This window comes from Amborella trichopoda, chromosome 6, assembly GCF_054954075.1.
Source record: "Amborella trichopoda isolate Santa Cruz 75 chromosome 6, AtrichopodaSantaCruz75HAP2 v2.0, whole genome shotgun sequence".
NCBI classification, from domain to species: domain Eukaryota; kingdom Viridiplantae; phylum Streptophyta; class Magnoliopsida; order Amborellales; family Amborellaceae; genus Amborella; species Amborella trichopoda.
The window spans coordinates 33,916,559-33,931,704 of record NC_142341.1 but is presented as its reverse complement, the minus strand read 5'-3'; the positions used below and the strand labels follow the sequence as shown (position 1 = coordinate 33,931,704).

Genomic DNA, 15,146 nt, shown 5'->3' with positions numbered 1-15,146 from the left:
ATGAGGTTTAGATCGATATCTGGTATGTGTCTAACGTCTATTAACACTAGTTTCATCCTAATGTCAGTCTTGATGTGTACATCTCCGTTATCCACAATCTTTAAAGAACATCTTTGCAGAGCCAAAATCTCCTGCCTGTTAGAAGCAAATTAGCATATATGTAAGATAACATGAACTGATGCTTCAGTAATTATAATCTAGTTAGAGTTGCATGATCATAATGCATTATTTATGCACCCATTGCCAAAGTTTCTGACCACACCAAAATTTTTGTTCACTGCAGTGGTTTTCCTATCATCATTCTTAGCATTGTCCTCATTTGGCTCTTTCTTGCTCTTTTGAAACACGTTCTTAATGTGCTTATTCTTGCAAAAATGATAACATGTGAACCCCTTCCACAACTTTGAGCTTGCTTTATCTTTAGATCAGTTAATAATTATCAACTGACTTTATACCTCTAAATAATTATGAATAGTTTCGTGGTATACATGCCCATTCTTTAATTTTGAATAACTAATAGTCTATATTAATCTTCATCTTTGAATATACTGTTACTTTACAGTGGCATTGCAAATTGACCGACAATGCTTCTACCAGTCCCTATTCTTAAAAGGGTGCGGTTTGCCTAAGGTTGAAGCCCTAAACAATCAAGGTATGGTATACTTCTAAATAGTATTGAAATATGACTTTTCAGTAGAATAAATCTGTGTTGGCCAAAAACTTTCCTAAGGTTGGCAAATGGTTTTCCCTAATTTTCTAAGGGATTTGGGGTTACCTATTTTCTTTTCTTAATATTGGGATTTTCTATTGCTTGTAGGGATCTTTTTTTTTTTTTTTTTTTCTAATTTTATAGGATTTTTCAAAACTTTATCATATTTTTTGGGATTCATTAGGATTTATCTACTAATTTCTGAGAATTTCCTATTTTTTGGATTTCTAGGTATTTTTTGGGTAATTTTTTCAATTATCTATTTGGATTTTTTGATGGCGTATTTATAAGTTGAAGTAGGATCATGGTTGAAATTAGATCGATTCGATCCAAGGGTCCGAATTTAGTCAAAAGGTCTCAAAATTTGGGTTTTTCTAGAATATTAAAAAAAAAATTAGCTATTCAGGATTTTTTGGAGAGCTATCCACCACCCGAGGCCCATTGGGTCGCCCCTGGCCCTGCCCGACGCACGCTGTGTCGTGCAAGGCGGCCCAAGTGAGGGGTATTTTCATCTTTTGCCCCATTTGTTTTCGTAAGCTTGTAACTTTCGCATGTAGGTCCGATTCATGCGATTCTTGGACCGTTGGAAAGATCTCGAAACCTACAGTGTTCTGAGATCAGTTTAGAACACTTTGAGATAATTAAACTGGGTTTAGGTGTACTAGGGTCTATCAAGGCTTTTGTGGTCATTCAGGTTCAAAATCAGAGTTTCAAGGAATTCCCTTAGATAGATTTTTGAGGGGGTCGTCTGGAACTTCTTCACCATAATACAAGTTAGTAACTTGGAAGTGGATAGCATGTTCCTAAGTTTCTCCATAGTGATGAGATTCATTTTTTTGTGCTAAACCATTATGCCAAGGGTTAAATGGCTCTAAACAAGCAAATTGTGTTTCAAATGGAGAACCATGGTTTTACCTTAACTCATGAGCCTCATTCCCTCCCACATGGGAAGTCCCTCCTACATGAGACAGACTTTCTCAGGTGGGCCGTGAACACCTTATATTGTACTCCTCAAGAGCATAATATCCTTCTCACACACACCTTATGAAATTATTAGTGGGCCACTATAGTCTTTCAAACAAAAGCTGGTGCCATCCATTGATAAGATTAAACTCTAAATCTTTTTTTGCAAAAATAAACATAATATTGTATTCCATTCCACAAAAAGATTGCCATCACAAGCACAGAGTAGCTATACAACAACCATAAGTACAAGTACAATCATGATCAGTTCTCAAGCATCTGACCATGTGATATCATAGTCCCTAATCTCAGATTCTCGAATTTTCAATGCCTTCCAAACTGCTGGAGAGGCGTCGACAATGTTGTTGGGGCAAGGTGGTTGGAAATCGTGATCCTCGTCAACACCATGCACAATGAAGCACTCATCCACGACCTTTGCCTTCACAATTGTACCATTGCCACTAATGTTGATGTAGTTCAGGCATCGACTCCCATGATTGCACCACCCAGTGGAGAGAGCGACCACCATCTCATCATCATCACGGTATTGGTTGCAGCACTCTAAAGGACCACCTCCATCACCATCCTTGGCAAAGCTGTTTATTCTCATTGTCGCACGTGTGCAGCCAGTGATGGGGGGAAAGCAGCGGTACTAAGCATACATCTTTCCATCCTCGCAATAATCCGAGTCATTCTTTCTGTTACAATTTCCAGACTTTCCGTTGAGGTAGCCATTAGGATTACCGGATTCCAAACGGAATCAGTGAGCCATGTCAGAGCTTAGAAGAAGCAACAAGGACATGAAGAGGATAACCTCTTGGTTTTCCATTATTCCTCAATGAAGTGAAGTGTAGGTGTTTTTTGTTGGAGAGAGGAGGAGATGTTTTGAGTGTGACGGGCAAAGGGTTTCTTGTTCATTTATAGTGGTCCTTTCGGATCAACATGGGCTTTTATTTTTCTCCAACTCAGCAGAGAAGCAAACCATTGTGACCTAAGAAGCACGTTTTGTTGTTTCTTCGTTTCATTACGATTGAAAATGCCAAAATTGTAGTCCTTAGCCTGGCTGGGTTAGTACGCATGTTTCTTCATCACAATTGAAAATGCCAAAATTTTATTCCTAGCTTACTTATATGTTAAAATCTTAAAAAGAAAATTGTGAAACTTAAATATTGTTTTTATACTCCCAATGTTTTCTTTAACACCCTTATGAATCCTTACATAGCTAGGGTTGTTCGTGTAGCAACGAAAAGCAATCCACGAACACTAGAAAGAAGAAACAAACACAAAAGAAAGATACAACCAACCACAATGCAATGATATATGTGGTTCGACACTGTGCATACGTCCAGGGGAGATGAGAACATATTTACTGGCAATGGAGAATAGGGTTACAAAAGCTCTCTTCCTCGCGCCTCTCTAATTACAAAGCAATCTGCATTTTCCCTTAACCCTTGATGAACCCCCAATCGCAGCAATATATATTGAGTCTCAGATAGATGGTATAAATTACCAAAATACCCTTGTACGGATATATATTAAGTCTCAAATATGTCGAATCTCAAGCCCTACGGGGCTTCGACCCTTCAGGCTTTTAACGGCCCTTCAGAGTCGTCTATTTTACTCCACCTTGGCAGATCTATATCCTCAAATTACAAGACATCAATCATCCCTAAAGGTAAGTGACTGCACCCCCACCTGTCATGGGGTGCTTCCCTCACTCTCAACAATGAGAGACATTAAGCAAGTCTAAGCAAAGCTTGAACATCTTCATGCTGACCGTCTTTGTAAGTATATCTGCAGGGTTGTCATTCATACGAATTTTCTTCAGATGAATGATTCTTTCTGACACAAGCTCCTTAATCTTGTGACACTCTGACTATCACAACGCAGCACAGTACCCTCTTGCTCCACCGCCAACTCACGAGCCAAACCAGTTGACCAGATCACCTCCTTTGCAGCCTCAACTGCTGTCATATACTCTGCCTCTGTTGTAGATAAGGCAATCATGGGTTGAAGCATCGCCTTCCATGAAATAGGTCCAGCTACTAGTGTGAAGACATACCCTGTAGTAGATCTTCGCTTGTCTAAATCATCAGCGTAGTCGGAATCAACATATCCCACCAATTCTGTAGAGTTTCTCTTCCTACTGAACATAATTCCGAGATCTGACGTCCCGCTCAGATATCTGAAAGTCCACTTAATAGAATTACAATGCTCCCTTCCAGGATTACTTATGTATCGACAAACAACACTGACAACATGAGATAAATCCGGTCTGCTACAAACCATAGCATACATGAGGCTTCTGACTGCGCTATCATAGGGCACGAGAGACATCTGCTCTATCTCATCATCCGTAGTGGGACACAACCGTTCAGATAAGTTGAAATGACTCGCCAATGGATTGCTAACTGACTTGGCCTTTTCCATGTTGAAATGCTCGAACACCTTTCTGACATACCTTTTCTGAGTTACCCAAAGTTTACCTGCACTTCTATCTTTATGAATCTTTATATCAAGGATCCTATTAGCAGCCCCCAGATCCTTCATATCAAATTCAGAACATAACATAGACTTGAGAGAGGTTATATCAAATGCATTCTTAGCAATGATGAACATGTCATCAACATAAAGCATCAACAGAATAAGGGAATTATCATCAAGAAAATTAAAATAAACACAATAATCATACTCACTTCTTGAATAGCCAATCCACACTATAAAAGAGTTGAAGCGCTTGTACCACTGCCCGAGAGATTGCTTAAGGCTATAAAGCGATCTCTTGAGCAAGCAAACTTGATCTTCCTTTCCATTTATCTTGAAGCCTTCAGGTTGCTCCATAAAGATTTGTTCCTCCAAATCACCATGAAGAAACGATGTCTTCTCATCAAACTGTTCTAGCTCTAAATCAAACATGGCTATTAAAGAAAGTAATAGCCTTATTGAAGTGTGCTTGACAACCGAAGATAATATTTCATTGTAGTTCACTCCTCCCTCCTCTTCAGCGTAGCCCTTTGCTATGAGCCTAGCCTTGAATATGTCACATTCTTTTTCTGTTGCTGCCTCTTTCTTCCAAAAAATCCAGTTGCTCCCAATCACTTTCCTTCCCTTTGGCCTCTTGACAAGCTCTCATGTCTTGTTCTTTTTCAGAGACTTCATCTCCTTCACCATTGATGTCATCCATTTATCACTCTGTACATCACTTAGAGCATCTTCGAATGAGTCGATTTCCCCAGTACCAACAGTTAGAGCAAAGTCTACCATGTCCCCAATACCACAAGGGCTTTGTGAACATGCTTCTTTCTACCTTTTGCCCTACTGTAGGGTTCACCATGTGATTGCTGCTGTGCCTTTATACTACTGGATGATTCTTCCTCTTCTGGTGTTTCAGACTCTTTTAGCTCCACCTGGACTGTCAATCTTTCTCCATCACTTTCATCTACTTGCACTTTGTCATCTTGCATGTTGATTGACTTCACCATGTGAGATTCATCAAACACAACATCTCTGCTAAGCACAACCTTATATGAAGTAGGATCCTAAAGCTTGAATCGTTCACTCCCTTCTCAAAATCGAGAAAGATGCATTGCTTAAACTTAGAGTCTAATTTGGAACATTGCCCACTTTGAACATAGACATAGGCTAGACATTCGAAGATCCTTAGCATAGAGTAATCTATCGGCTTTCCAATCCACATCTCCTCTAGAATTTTGCAATCAATCGTTGTAGATGGTGACCTGTTAACGATGAAACAGGCCATGTTAACTGTTTCTGCCTAGCAGCTTTTCTTCAAATCTGCATTCAATCTCATACTGCGAGCTCTTTCTAGAAGAGTCATGTTCATCCTCTCAACCACACCATTTTGCTGAGGAGTTTCTTGTGTGGTAAAGTGACGTACAATCCCCTCTTTTTTACAGAATTCTTGAAATTCTCTAGACTTATACTCCCCTCCAAAATCTGATCACAAGCATTTCAATTTCTTTCCTACCTTCCTTTCTACCTCTGCTTTCTATTACTTAAATTTTGTGAATGCTTCACTTTTATGTTTCATGAAGTAGACCCAAACCTTTCTTGATTAATCGTCAATGAAGGTAATGAAGTATTCTGCCCCACCCTTGTATTTGATTGGTGAAGTCTACCAGACATCAATGTTTACATAGTCTAGTATATCCTTGCTCATATGGACTGCAATTCTGAATCTAATCTTGCACTGTTTACCGAAAACACAGTACTTACAAAAATCCAGTTTACAGACTCTGACACCCTTCAGTAATTTCCTTTTATGAAGTTCCATCATACCTCGTTTACTCATATGCCCTAAACCCATAGGCCACATATTTGTGTCATCTGTGCTGGACTCAACATCTGTGGTTACAAAAGCTCCACCTATAACTGTATTTCTTATCAACCTGTATAGGTTCCCAGTCATCAGACTTTTCATCACAACCATTGATGCCTTACAAACTTTTAGGACTCCACCTGTTGTTGTATACTTGCAACCATTCAAATCAAGAGCCCCTAGAGATATTAAGTTTTTCTTTAATTGCGGGACATGCCTCACTTCTGATAAGGTTTGTACTATCCCATCAAACATCTTGATTATGATAGTTCATATTCCAATGGTCTTATATACCGCATCGTTCTCCATTAGAATAGACCCCAACTTTATGATTTGTAGGTTTCGAACCAGTTTTTATCTGGACACATATGAAAAGAACATCCAGAATCCAAAATCCAAGAAGCAGTAAATTGATTATTACGTGAAGATCTAGAGAGAAGATCACCCTCATCTCTGTCAGAGCTATCGGTCACGCTAGCTTCATCAGATGTTTTTCCCGTTTCTATCCTCTTTATATCCTCCTTTCTTTATAGTCTCTCTTCATATGACCTTCCTTTTTGCAGTAATGGCAACCGACTTCTGTTTCCAGACTTCCTTTGATTTGATCTTGCCCTTTCCCTTCGATTTTGACCTGCTCTTCTTCCTTGTCTTGTTTGACATAAGAGTAGCAGTGACTTCGTTCGTCTCAAGAGTCTCCTTCCCGTATAGCAGAGTCATAACCAAGTGATCGTATGATCCTGGAAGGGAAGCCAATAGAAGTAGGGCCTTGTCTTTATCCTCGATTTCGACCTCAAGGCTTGGTAACTGGCTTATGATTTGGTTGAACTCGCTGTGATGTTCAAGCTGATCTATGCCTTCTTCCATCTGAAGAGAATACAACTTCTTCTTCAAGAACAACTTGTTCATCAGAGATTTCGCCTTGTAGATACTCTCTAGTTCTTTCCAAACCTCCGGAGCAGTTTCAAGTTCCATCATATAACGCAAAGTGTCATCTGAGAGATTCAGACGAATAACACTTACCGCCTTTTCCTCCATCTCTTCCCACTCTTCATCGTCCATCTTTGCTGGTTTTTTCGATTTCCCTAGTAAAGCCTTAGTCAGACCTTGTTGTATCAGAAGATCCTTCATCCTTCGTCCCCAAAGGGTGAAATTATTCTTTCCATTGAGCCTCTCAATGTCATACTTGACGCTTGACTCATTTTGTGTCATCGTGGTAGCAAAGCCCAAAATGCAGAATAATCTTGTAGGCTCTTATACCAATTTGTAGAAACGAAAATCCATCCACGAAAGCTAGAAAGAAGAAAGAAGCTCAAAAGAAAGAGACAACCAACCACAACACAATGATATACGTGGTTTGACAACGTGCCTACATCCACGGGAGATGAGAACTTCTTTACTGGCAATGGAGAATAGGGTTACAAAAGCTCTCTTTCTCACGCCTCGCTGATTACAAAGCAATCTACGTTTTCCCTTAACCCTTGATGAATCCCCAATCCTAACAATATATATCGAGTCTCAGATAGATGGCACAAATTATCGAAATACCCTTGTACGGATATATATTAAGTCCCAAAAATATTGAATCCCATGTACGGATATCTATTAAGCCCTAGATATATCGAATCCCGGGCCTCAAACCCTACGGGCCTTCAGCCCTTTCGGCTTTTAACGGCCCTCCGAAGTCGTCTTTTTTACTCCACCTTGGCAGATCTATTTCATCAGAATACAGGACATCAATCCTCAACAGTTCGATGAGTGAGTTACTACACAATAAATTTTATGGTTTATATCATAACTACATATAATAAAACTTGGTCCCGGTCCACTCATAAAAATCTATGGATTTTCGAACCCAATTTTTAAGGACATGAAATCTCAAACATGGAGATCATGAATATAAATAAATAAATAAACTTTAGAAAATAAAAATAGTGATTTTATGAAGAGAACATTTGGACAGGTAGTTTCTATTTTTTTTAGATGGACCACCTATTTCCATTCATCTTGAAGATGGATGCTTTATACCTTGGGACCGGATCTTGTAGAGTCCAGCCCGCATGAAACAATTTTTCATAAAACATTATTGTGATTTTCATGATTCCTAATTTTCTGTTGTATTTTCTGTTTGACTGGTACTTATTTGAATTCATATTAGTAAAAGGCAAACTCTATCTTAAGGAGATAATTTCTATGCGGCCACCCCTCATATTGTAGAAATGCAGGCGTGGAAATAAATATATTTTTTAAATATAATTTGATCCTAATTTTAGAGATATATAATCTTTAACATGGAGATCATTAATATGAAAACAAAAATAAATGAACACTAGAAATAATAATTATGTAAAAAAAACATTTGGACCGTTAGTTACAATTGTTTTTAAATAGACCACCTATTTGCATCCATCTTTAAGATGAATGCTTTATACCTTTGGACCGCATATTATAGAAATGTAGTCCAGCCTGCATGAAACAATTTTCCCTGTTTTAATTATATTAGTCCCTACTATCAATTCTTTAAGCCCCATTTGGTTCCCTGGAAATGGGATTCTTGGGAAAATGTGTATCATAAAATTGGTATCTCGTACATTAACAACTGGCAGAGGCCAGCAAGATGCATCTTCACTATTTTGAATGCTTGGAAGATGTATCTTAAAATAGACTATATAAATTTTCGTCCTCGAATGTATTGTTTTTTTTCTATGGAATTGGAAATTGACGAACAATGCTTCTACCAGTCCCTATTCTTAAAAGAGTGTGGTTTGTCTAAGGTTGAGGTCCTAAACAATCAATTTACGGTGTACCTCTAAATAGTGTCTAAACATGACTTTTCAGTAGAATAAATCTTTGCGTTGGCCTGAAAGATACTTAAGTTGAGATATGGTTTTCCCTAATTTTCTAAGGGATTTGGGGTCTCCTACTTTCTAATCTGAATTTGGGGTTTTTCTATGGTCTTTGGGGAATTTTCCAATTTTTCAAATTTTATAGGACTTTTCTAAAGGTTTATCCTATTTTCTAGGATTCATTGGGATTTATCTACGAATTTATTGGAATTTCCTATTTTTTGGTTTTATAGGGATTTTTGGCTATGTTAAGATTTTTTTTGTTTTTATTTTTCTGTGGCATGGCAAATTGACGAACAATGCTTCTACCAGTCCCTATTCTTAAATGGGTGGGGTTTGTCTAAGGTTGAGGCCTTCAACAATCAAAGTAAGGTGTATCTCTAAATAGTGTTCAAAGATGACTTTTTAGTAGAATAAATCTTTGTGTTGGCCTGAAATTTACTTAAAATTGGGAGATGGTTTTCCGTAATTTTCTAAGGGATTTGGGGTATCCTATTTTCTAATCCGAATTTTAAGTTTTTCTATTGTCTTTGGGAATTGTCCCGATTCTTCCTAATTTTATAGGATTTTTCCAAGGGTTTATCCTATTTTTTGGGATTCATCGAAATTTATCTACTATTTTTTGGGAATTTCCTAATTTTTGGTTTTCTGGATATTTTTGGCTATTTTCATATGCTTTTTCTTGTTTTCTCGATTTTCCTTATGATTTATTGGGATTTTTGGATGGGGCACGTATAGGTTGAAGTAAGGTCATGGTTGAAAGTAGATCGATTCGATCCAAGGGTCCAGACTCAGTCAAAAAGTCTCAGAATTTTTTATGTTTTTGGAATATTCGAAATTTTTTTACCTATTTGGAAATTTCTGGTCAGCTGCCCACTACCCCAGGCCCATCGAGTCGCCCCTCACACAGACCGGCACATTCTATGTCACATGCGCCATGCACATCATGCTCAAGGTGGTTCGCCTCGTGCAGCCTGACACGCCTCGTGGCGTGCAGCCACGGCGAAGACAATTTTCGTTTTTTTCCTTCTAAGCTTCTAGTGTTTGCTCTATATATCCGATTCAAGTGATTACTGGACCGTTCGAAAGCTCTCGGCATCTACAGTAGTCTGCGATAGATTTCCACCTTAGCATGGAAATTATGAAAGATATTACCTGATATTTTGATTTCATTAGGTGCTCCCACACCATTGTTGAAGCATCAGATGAAGGTGTCGAAGTATGATGTGCCACCAAGCTACTTCACATCTACGAGACCACACATGTCTGGATACACTAGATCTAGGAATTTGTATCTTTCCAGCTCTTACTAGAGAATGAGACTTTATGTTGTTTACATAGTAAACAATAGTCACATGGGGTCAATGATGTATTCTTGATGCTAAAAATGATGTGCTACTTTACTAAGATTTGCATTCCTTTTTCACTCAATTGTCCTAGTCACATGTGCTACATGTCCAATGAGGATTATGGTGCCCCATTGGAGAATTTTACATGGTTTCTGTAGAGTGAACAACACTTCTTGTCCTTTGCAACGACAAGATATGCCTTCGCCTGCTACCATTGTCCTTTACCGAACATTGTGTGGTACCCTTCATCATGTAAACATCCTCTTGAGATGAGGTTTAGTAACATATCTAGTACGTGTCTAATGTTCTTTAACGCTAGTTTCATCCTAATGTCAACCTTGATGTGTACATCACATTTACCCACAATCTTTAAGGAACTGTTGTTCTCCATCTTTACACAGCCAAAGTCTCCTGCCTGTAAGAAGTAAATGAGTGTCTATGTAAGATAACATGAACTGATGCTTCAGTAATTATAACTCAAGCAGAGTTGCACGTTCGTGATGCAATATTGTTGCACCCATCGCCAAAGTTTTCGACCTCACCAAAATTTTTGGTCACTGCAGTGGGTTTCCTACCATCATTCTTAGCATGGTCCACATTTGGACCTTTCTTGTGCTTTTGAAACTCGTTATTGATGTGCCTATTCTTGTCACAATGAGAACATGTGATGCCCTTCCTCAACTTTGATCTATCTTTATGCTTTGGTCTATTACATTGGTTTTAGTCACTATTTCTGAACTTTCCTCGATTTACAATAAGAGCTAGCAAGTTGGATGAGTCGGAGGAGTTTTTTTCTCGTCTCCTCATTTAGCAGGCTGCTAGTGACTTAACTTATGGTCATTATCCCATCAAGTGGTGAGTTTCTTACAGAGACTACCATAGTCTCCCAACTGTTAGGTAGTGAATTGAGCAGCAATAGAGCTTGTAGTTGATCTTTAAAGGACAACTTCAACATTGTGAGTTAGTTAGTAATGCTATGTACCTTATTTACATACTTTGCAACGAATCCCCTGTCCCTAAACTTCATGCTCACCAATTTTCAGATCAAGAACACCTTGTTTTTTGTGGTCTTTCTCTCATATAAGTCATGTAACATATCCCACAATGACTTTGCAGATGTCTCTGTCGATACATGGTAGAAGACATTTTCATCCAAATATTTTTTGATAGTTCTGAGAGCCTTTCGGTCTAGTCTCTTCCGCTCATTATTGGTCATACCTTCGGGTTGTGTTCTACCCCGTCAATGGGAGTGTTCAAGTCCCTACAATACATGAGATCTTCCATCTTCAACTTCCAAATGATCCAAGTACACCTATTTAGCAATATCATCCTACTCCTGGTCTTAGAATCCATCTTTAATCCACACACACCATTCTTACACACTCCTCTCTTTTTTCACCGTTGCTTAGGGAGATTCACCATCATTCAAGCTCCCATTATCGATCAAAGTTTCATCGGCGGTCAAGGTTTTACTAGTTGTCAAAGTCTCATCGGCGGTCAGGCACCTACCGGTTGTCAACTTGTTGAAGGACAAGCTTCCATTGGCTGTCAACTCATCAGTAGTCAAGCCCCCACTGGCTGTCAAGATGTCACTGTCAATAAAGATGAGTCACCAATAGTCAAAATGGTTCACTATTGGTCATGGTGGTGACCAATTATCCAACGATCAACACTTTCTTTGCATACTGAATACTCACTAACAATCTCTAACGGACGACATATCCCAAAACACTTAGTTGGGTGGTCAAGCAAGATCCAGCCTATAAGGAGGGTTCTTCATTGCTTCTCCTATGACCACTAGCCTCGCTACACCAACAAACTGTTATAGGGATGACCGACGGCAGTGTATCAAAGTCAAGGGGAAAACACGCTCTAACACCAAATTGTTAGGCTCCCTCGATCGAGGCCTCTCAAATTACAAATGTGCCCAGTGGAACCCAATTATAGCACAAAATACACCAAAATGTGTATGTTTGTATGTGTGTGTTGGTGTGTGAGTGGAAAAATAACAAGCAATAAATAATAATTTATTAACACTGAGATTTACGTGCTTCACCTTTTCAGGCTACGTCCACATTAGAAAGAAATCAAACCCACTGATAAAAATAATAGCTGAAATTTTCTTCCAAGAGCCATGCTCTCTTTGGCTTCCCAATTTCCTCCAAAGGATTTTCTCTCTCTAAGTTTTCCTTCTTTAAGGTTCTTCTCTCTCTCAGATGATTTAGATATCCCTGCACTTGAACTTTTTTTTTTTGGTTCTTCTGTCCCTAAGAGAGGATCTTTCTGCCCTATTAGCTTTCCCTCTTTTAGGCTCTTATCTCTCTAAGAGGCTTCTCTTCTTTCTTTCCATCACAAAACAGGCTCAGGAAGAGGCAGCACTTTTCCTGTACGTGTAACTCTCTTCTTTATCCTAAAGAGGCAACCCACACTTTCTTAATCTAGAAAAACCTAATATCTTGACGTGAGTTTCCCATTTATATGGCATCATTGACATGCCTAGCAAGTCATTGGTTTTACCCATAGCTAGCAAGTTAGGGAGTAATAAATATCGGCTGACCAAAATATCGGTAATAAATCGGTTTTATTTCGAAAAATTTGAAAAACAAAATCGGGTTAAAAATGCGGATTGCTAAAAAAATAAGGTAAGTTATAGAATTATGAATATTTTGGATTAGGTTCACAAAAGCGTAGTAAAAAATCAAATATGTAAAAATGTCACAATATAAGATTTTGATTTGCAGTTATTGTATAGATATAATATATCCATTAAACAATAATTGTTTAGCCTTAGTAGTGTCATTAGAGCAGCGTTAGAAAAATCAGATGGTTTGAATTCTAACCCCTCGGTTAACTGGAACCAACCACTGGCCTGTTCAGGTCTCGGATGGTCTTAGTGAACCAGCCAAATATTTTAAAAAAATTCAAAGAAAATGATATTAAATCCCAAAAATAAGGTATTTTATTTGTAATTCATGTTTTTTAATGTTTTCCATCATTTAGGCAAATATTGGAAATTGTTTTGTCCATTAATACTTAGTTTTACATTTTTATCTTTTTTTAAAAAAATTAAAAAATACCTCTAAACACAAACCAATTCTTTAAATTCCATTTTTTAATTAATTTTCAACTTCATTTGGATGTATCTTGTTTAATCATGTTTTAAATATAAAAAAAGGGAGATAATTCTCTATTTTTTTGTCCCTGTGCCCATTTGTCTTTGTACCAATACCTATCCGATATACAATAGGGGACTTGAAATATAAGCTCATTTCATATTTCGAATTCCAGTGGATCACTTTTTTATTCGGAATGAACCTTTTTCGGGGTAGGAAAATTTATTTCAATAGAGCATCCAAGAAATAAAAAAAATCAATCAGAAATCTTGACCAATTTTTGTGGGGCCAAGGAATCTACCTTTTTCACACCCTCTTCTACTTACTTTCTTTTTATTGATTTCAATTTTTCCTGATGAATCTCATTAAAGAATGGAGGCTTTTCATATTTTATTAATTTTTTATAGTTTTATTTTTTAACATTTTTTTGACCTTCCGAGACTTGCCCAGTTAGGTTGGTTGAATCGGCCGGTTTACTGGTTAAGCCAGATGAACTTCTTCTGGACCAATGTCTGGTTAACCATTCCAGTTCGATTTTTTCTACATTGCATTAGAGTAATACTTGACAATTTTTTGTTCAAAAATTCACTAAATCCAGTAACAATGCTAACTCTACTGTCACAACACAAAACATATCGTAGATTTATTGGGAATACAAAATGAAACAACAACAATAATACTAATCACAACAACTAAATAGCAAATAACAAGAATTGTGAACCAAGGTATACAATTATTTCTCAAAGAAAAAAAAAAAAATGCCCTCAATATAGGATTGTAATTAATTAAAAGAAAATGTCCAATGAAATGTTATGCTATATTCAACAATGAAATAAAAAATAAAATATGAAATTAATCAACTTCTCTATAAAATAAAATGTAAAAATTGCACTAAATTCCTAGCTATTGCTTGTTCTCTATAAAGACACTATGGGTTTGTCCAATAAAATGTTATGCTATATTCAACAATGAAATAAAAAATAAATTATGAAATTAATCAACTTCTCTATAAAATAAAATGTGAAAATTGCACTGAATTCCTAGCTATTGCTTGTTCTCTATAAAGACACTATGGGTTTAATGAACTACAAAAAAAAAAAGAAGTTGATTTTTCATTGGTTTATTCTTCTTTTAATTCTACCTATTATTTTGAGATATATGATTGCTTTGATTAATTTTCTTTGGGGCATATGTTGCTTGAATTTTTTCCTACACTTTTTTCAAGGGAACTCAATGGTGAAATATTTGATGGTGTTTTTTTTTATTAAATCAAGATCCTTAATTTAATCCAATTGTTAATGTGCTTATCTATAAATCAAAATTCAATAATATTAATTTAAAAACGAAATAACGTTCTAAGGAAGCAGGTTTTTTAAAAAAAAAAAAAAAGTTAAAATACGGACTTATATCGGTTCTATTAAAAAAATAAGATTTTTTGAAGCTCAGAGTTCTTAACGGATTTTTAAAAATTAGAAATTTTTTGAAAAAATCGCTTTCTAAATGGAGACTTCCCGCATGAGCCCCAATAATTGAGCTAGCTAAAAACGCCCTCTTATATCAGACGGACTTTCCCAACATGATGGGTGGTCCGTGAGAGCACCTTATACTCCACAAAAGCGTAATATCCTTCTCCGCACTATATGAGATTAGTAGTGTGCCATTATAATCTTTCAAACGAAAGCAGGTGCCATCCATTGATTATATTGAACACTAAATCTTTTTCTGCAAAAGTAAACATAATATTGCATTCTATGCCACACAAAGACTGGAATCACAAGCACAGAGTAGCTATACGACATCCATATGTACAAGTACAATCATGATCAGTTC

The 15,146-nt window shown here is 37.1% G+C and overlaps 1 pseudogene; it reads right to left on the bottom strand.

Moving 5' to 3' along the window:
- Positions 1–1,943: 1,943 nt before the first annotated feature.
- On the bottom strand, positions 1,944–2,432 carry LOC148781708 (kiwellin-1 pseudogene; annotated as a pseudogene).
- Positions 2,433–15,146: the final 12,714 nt, after the last annotated feature.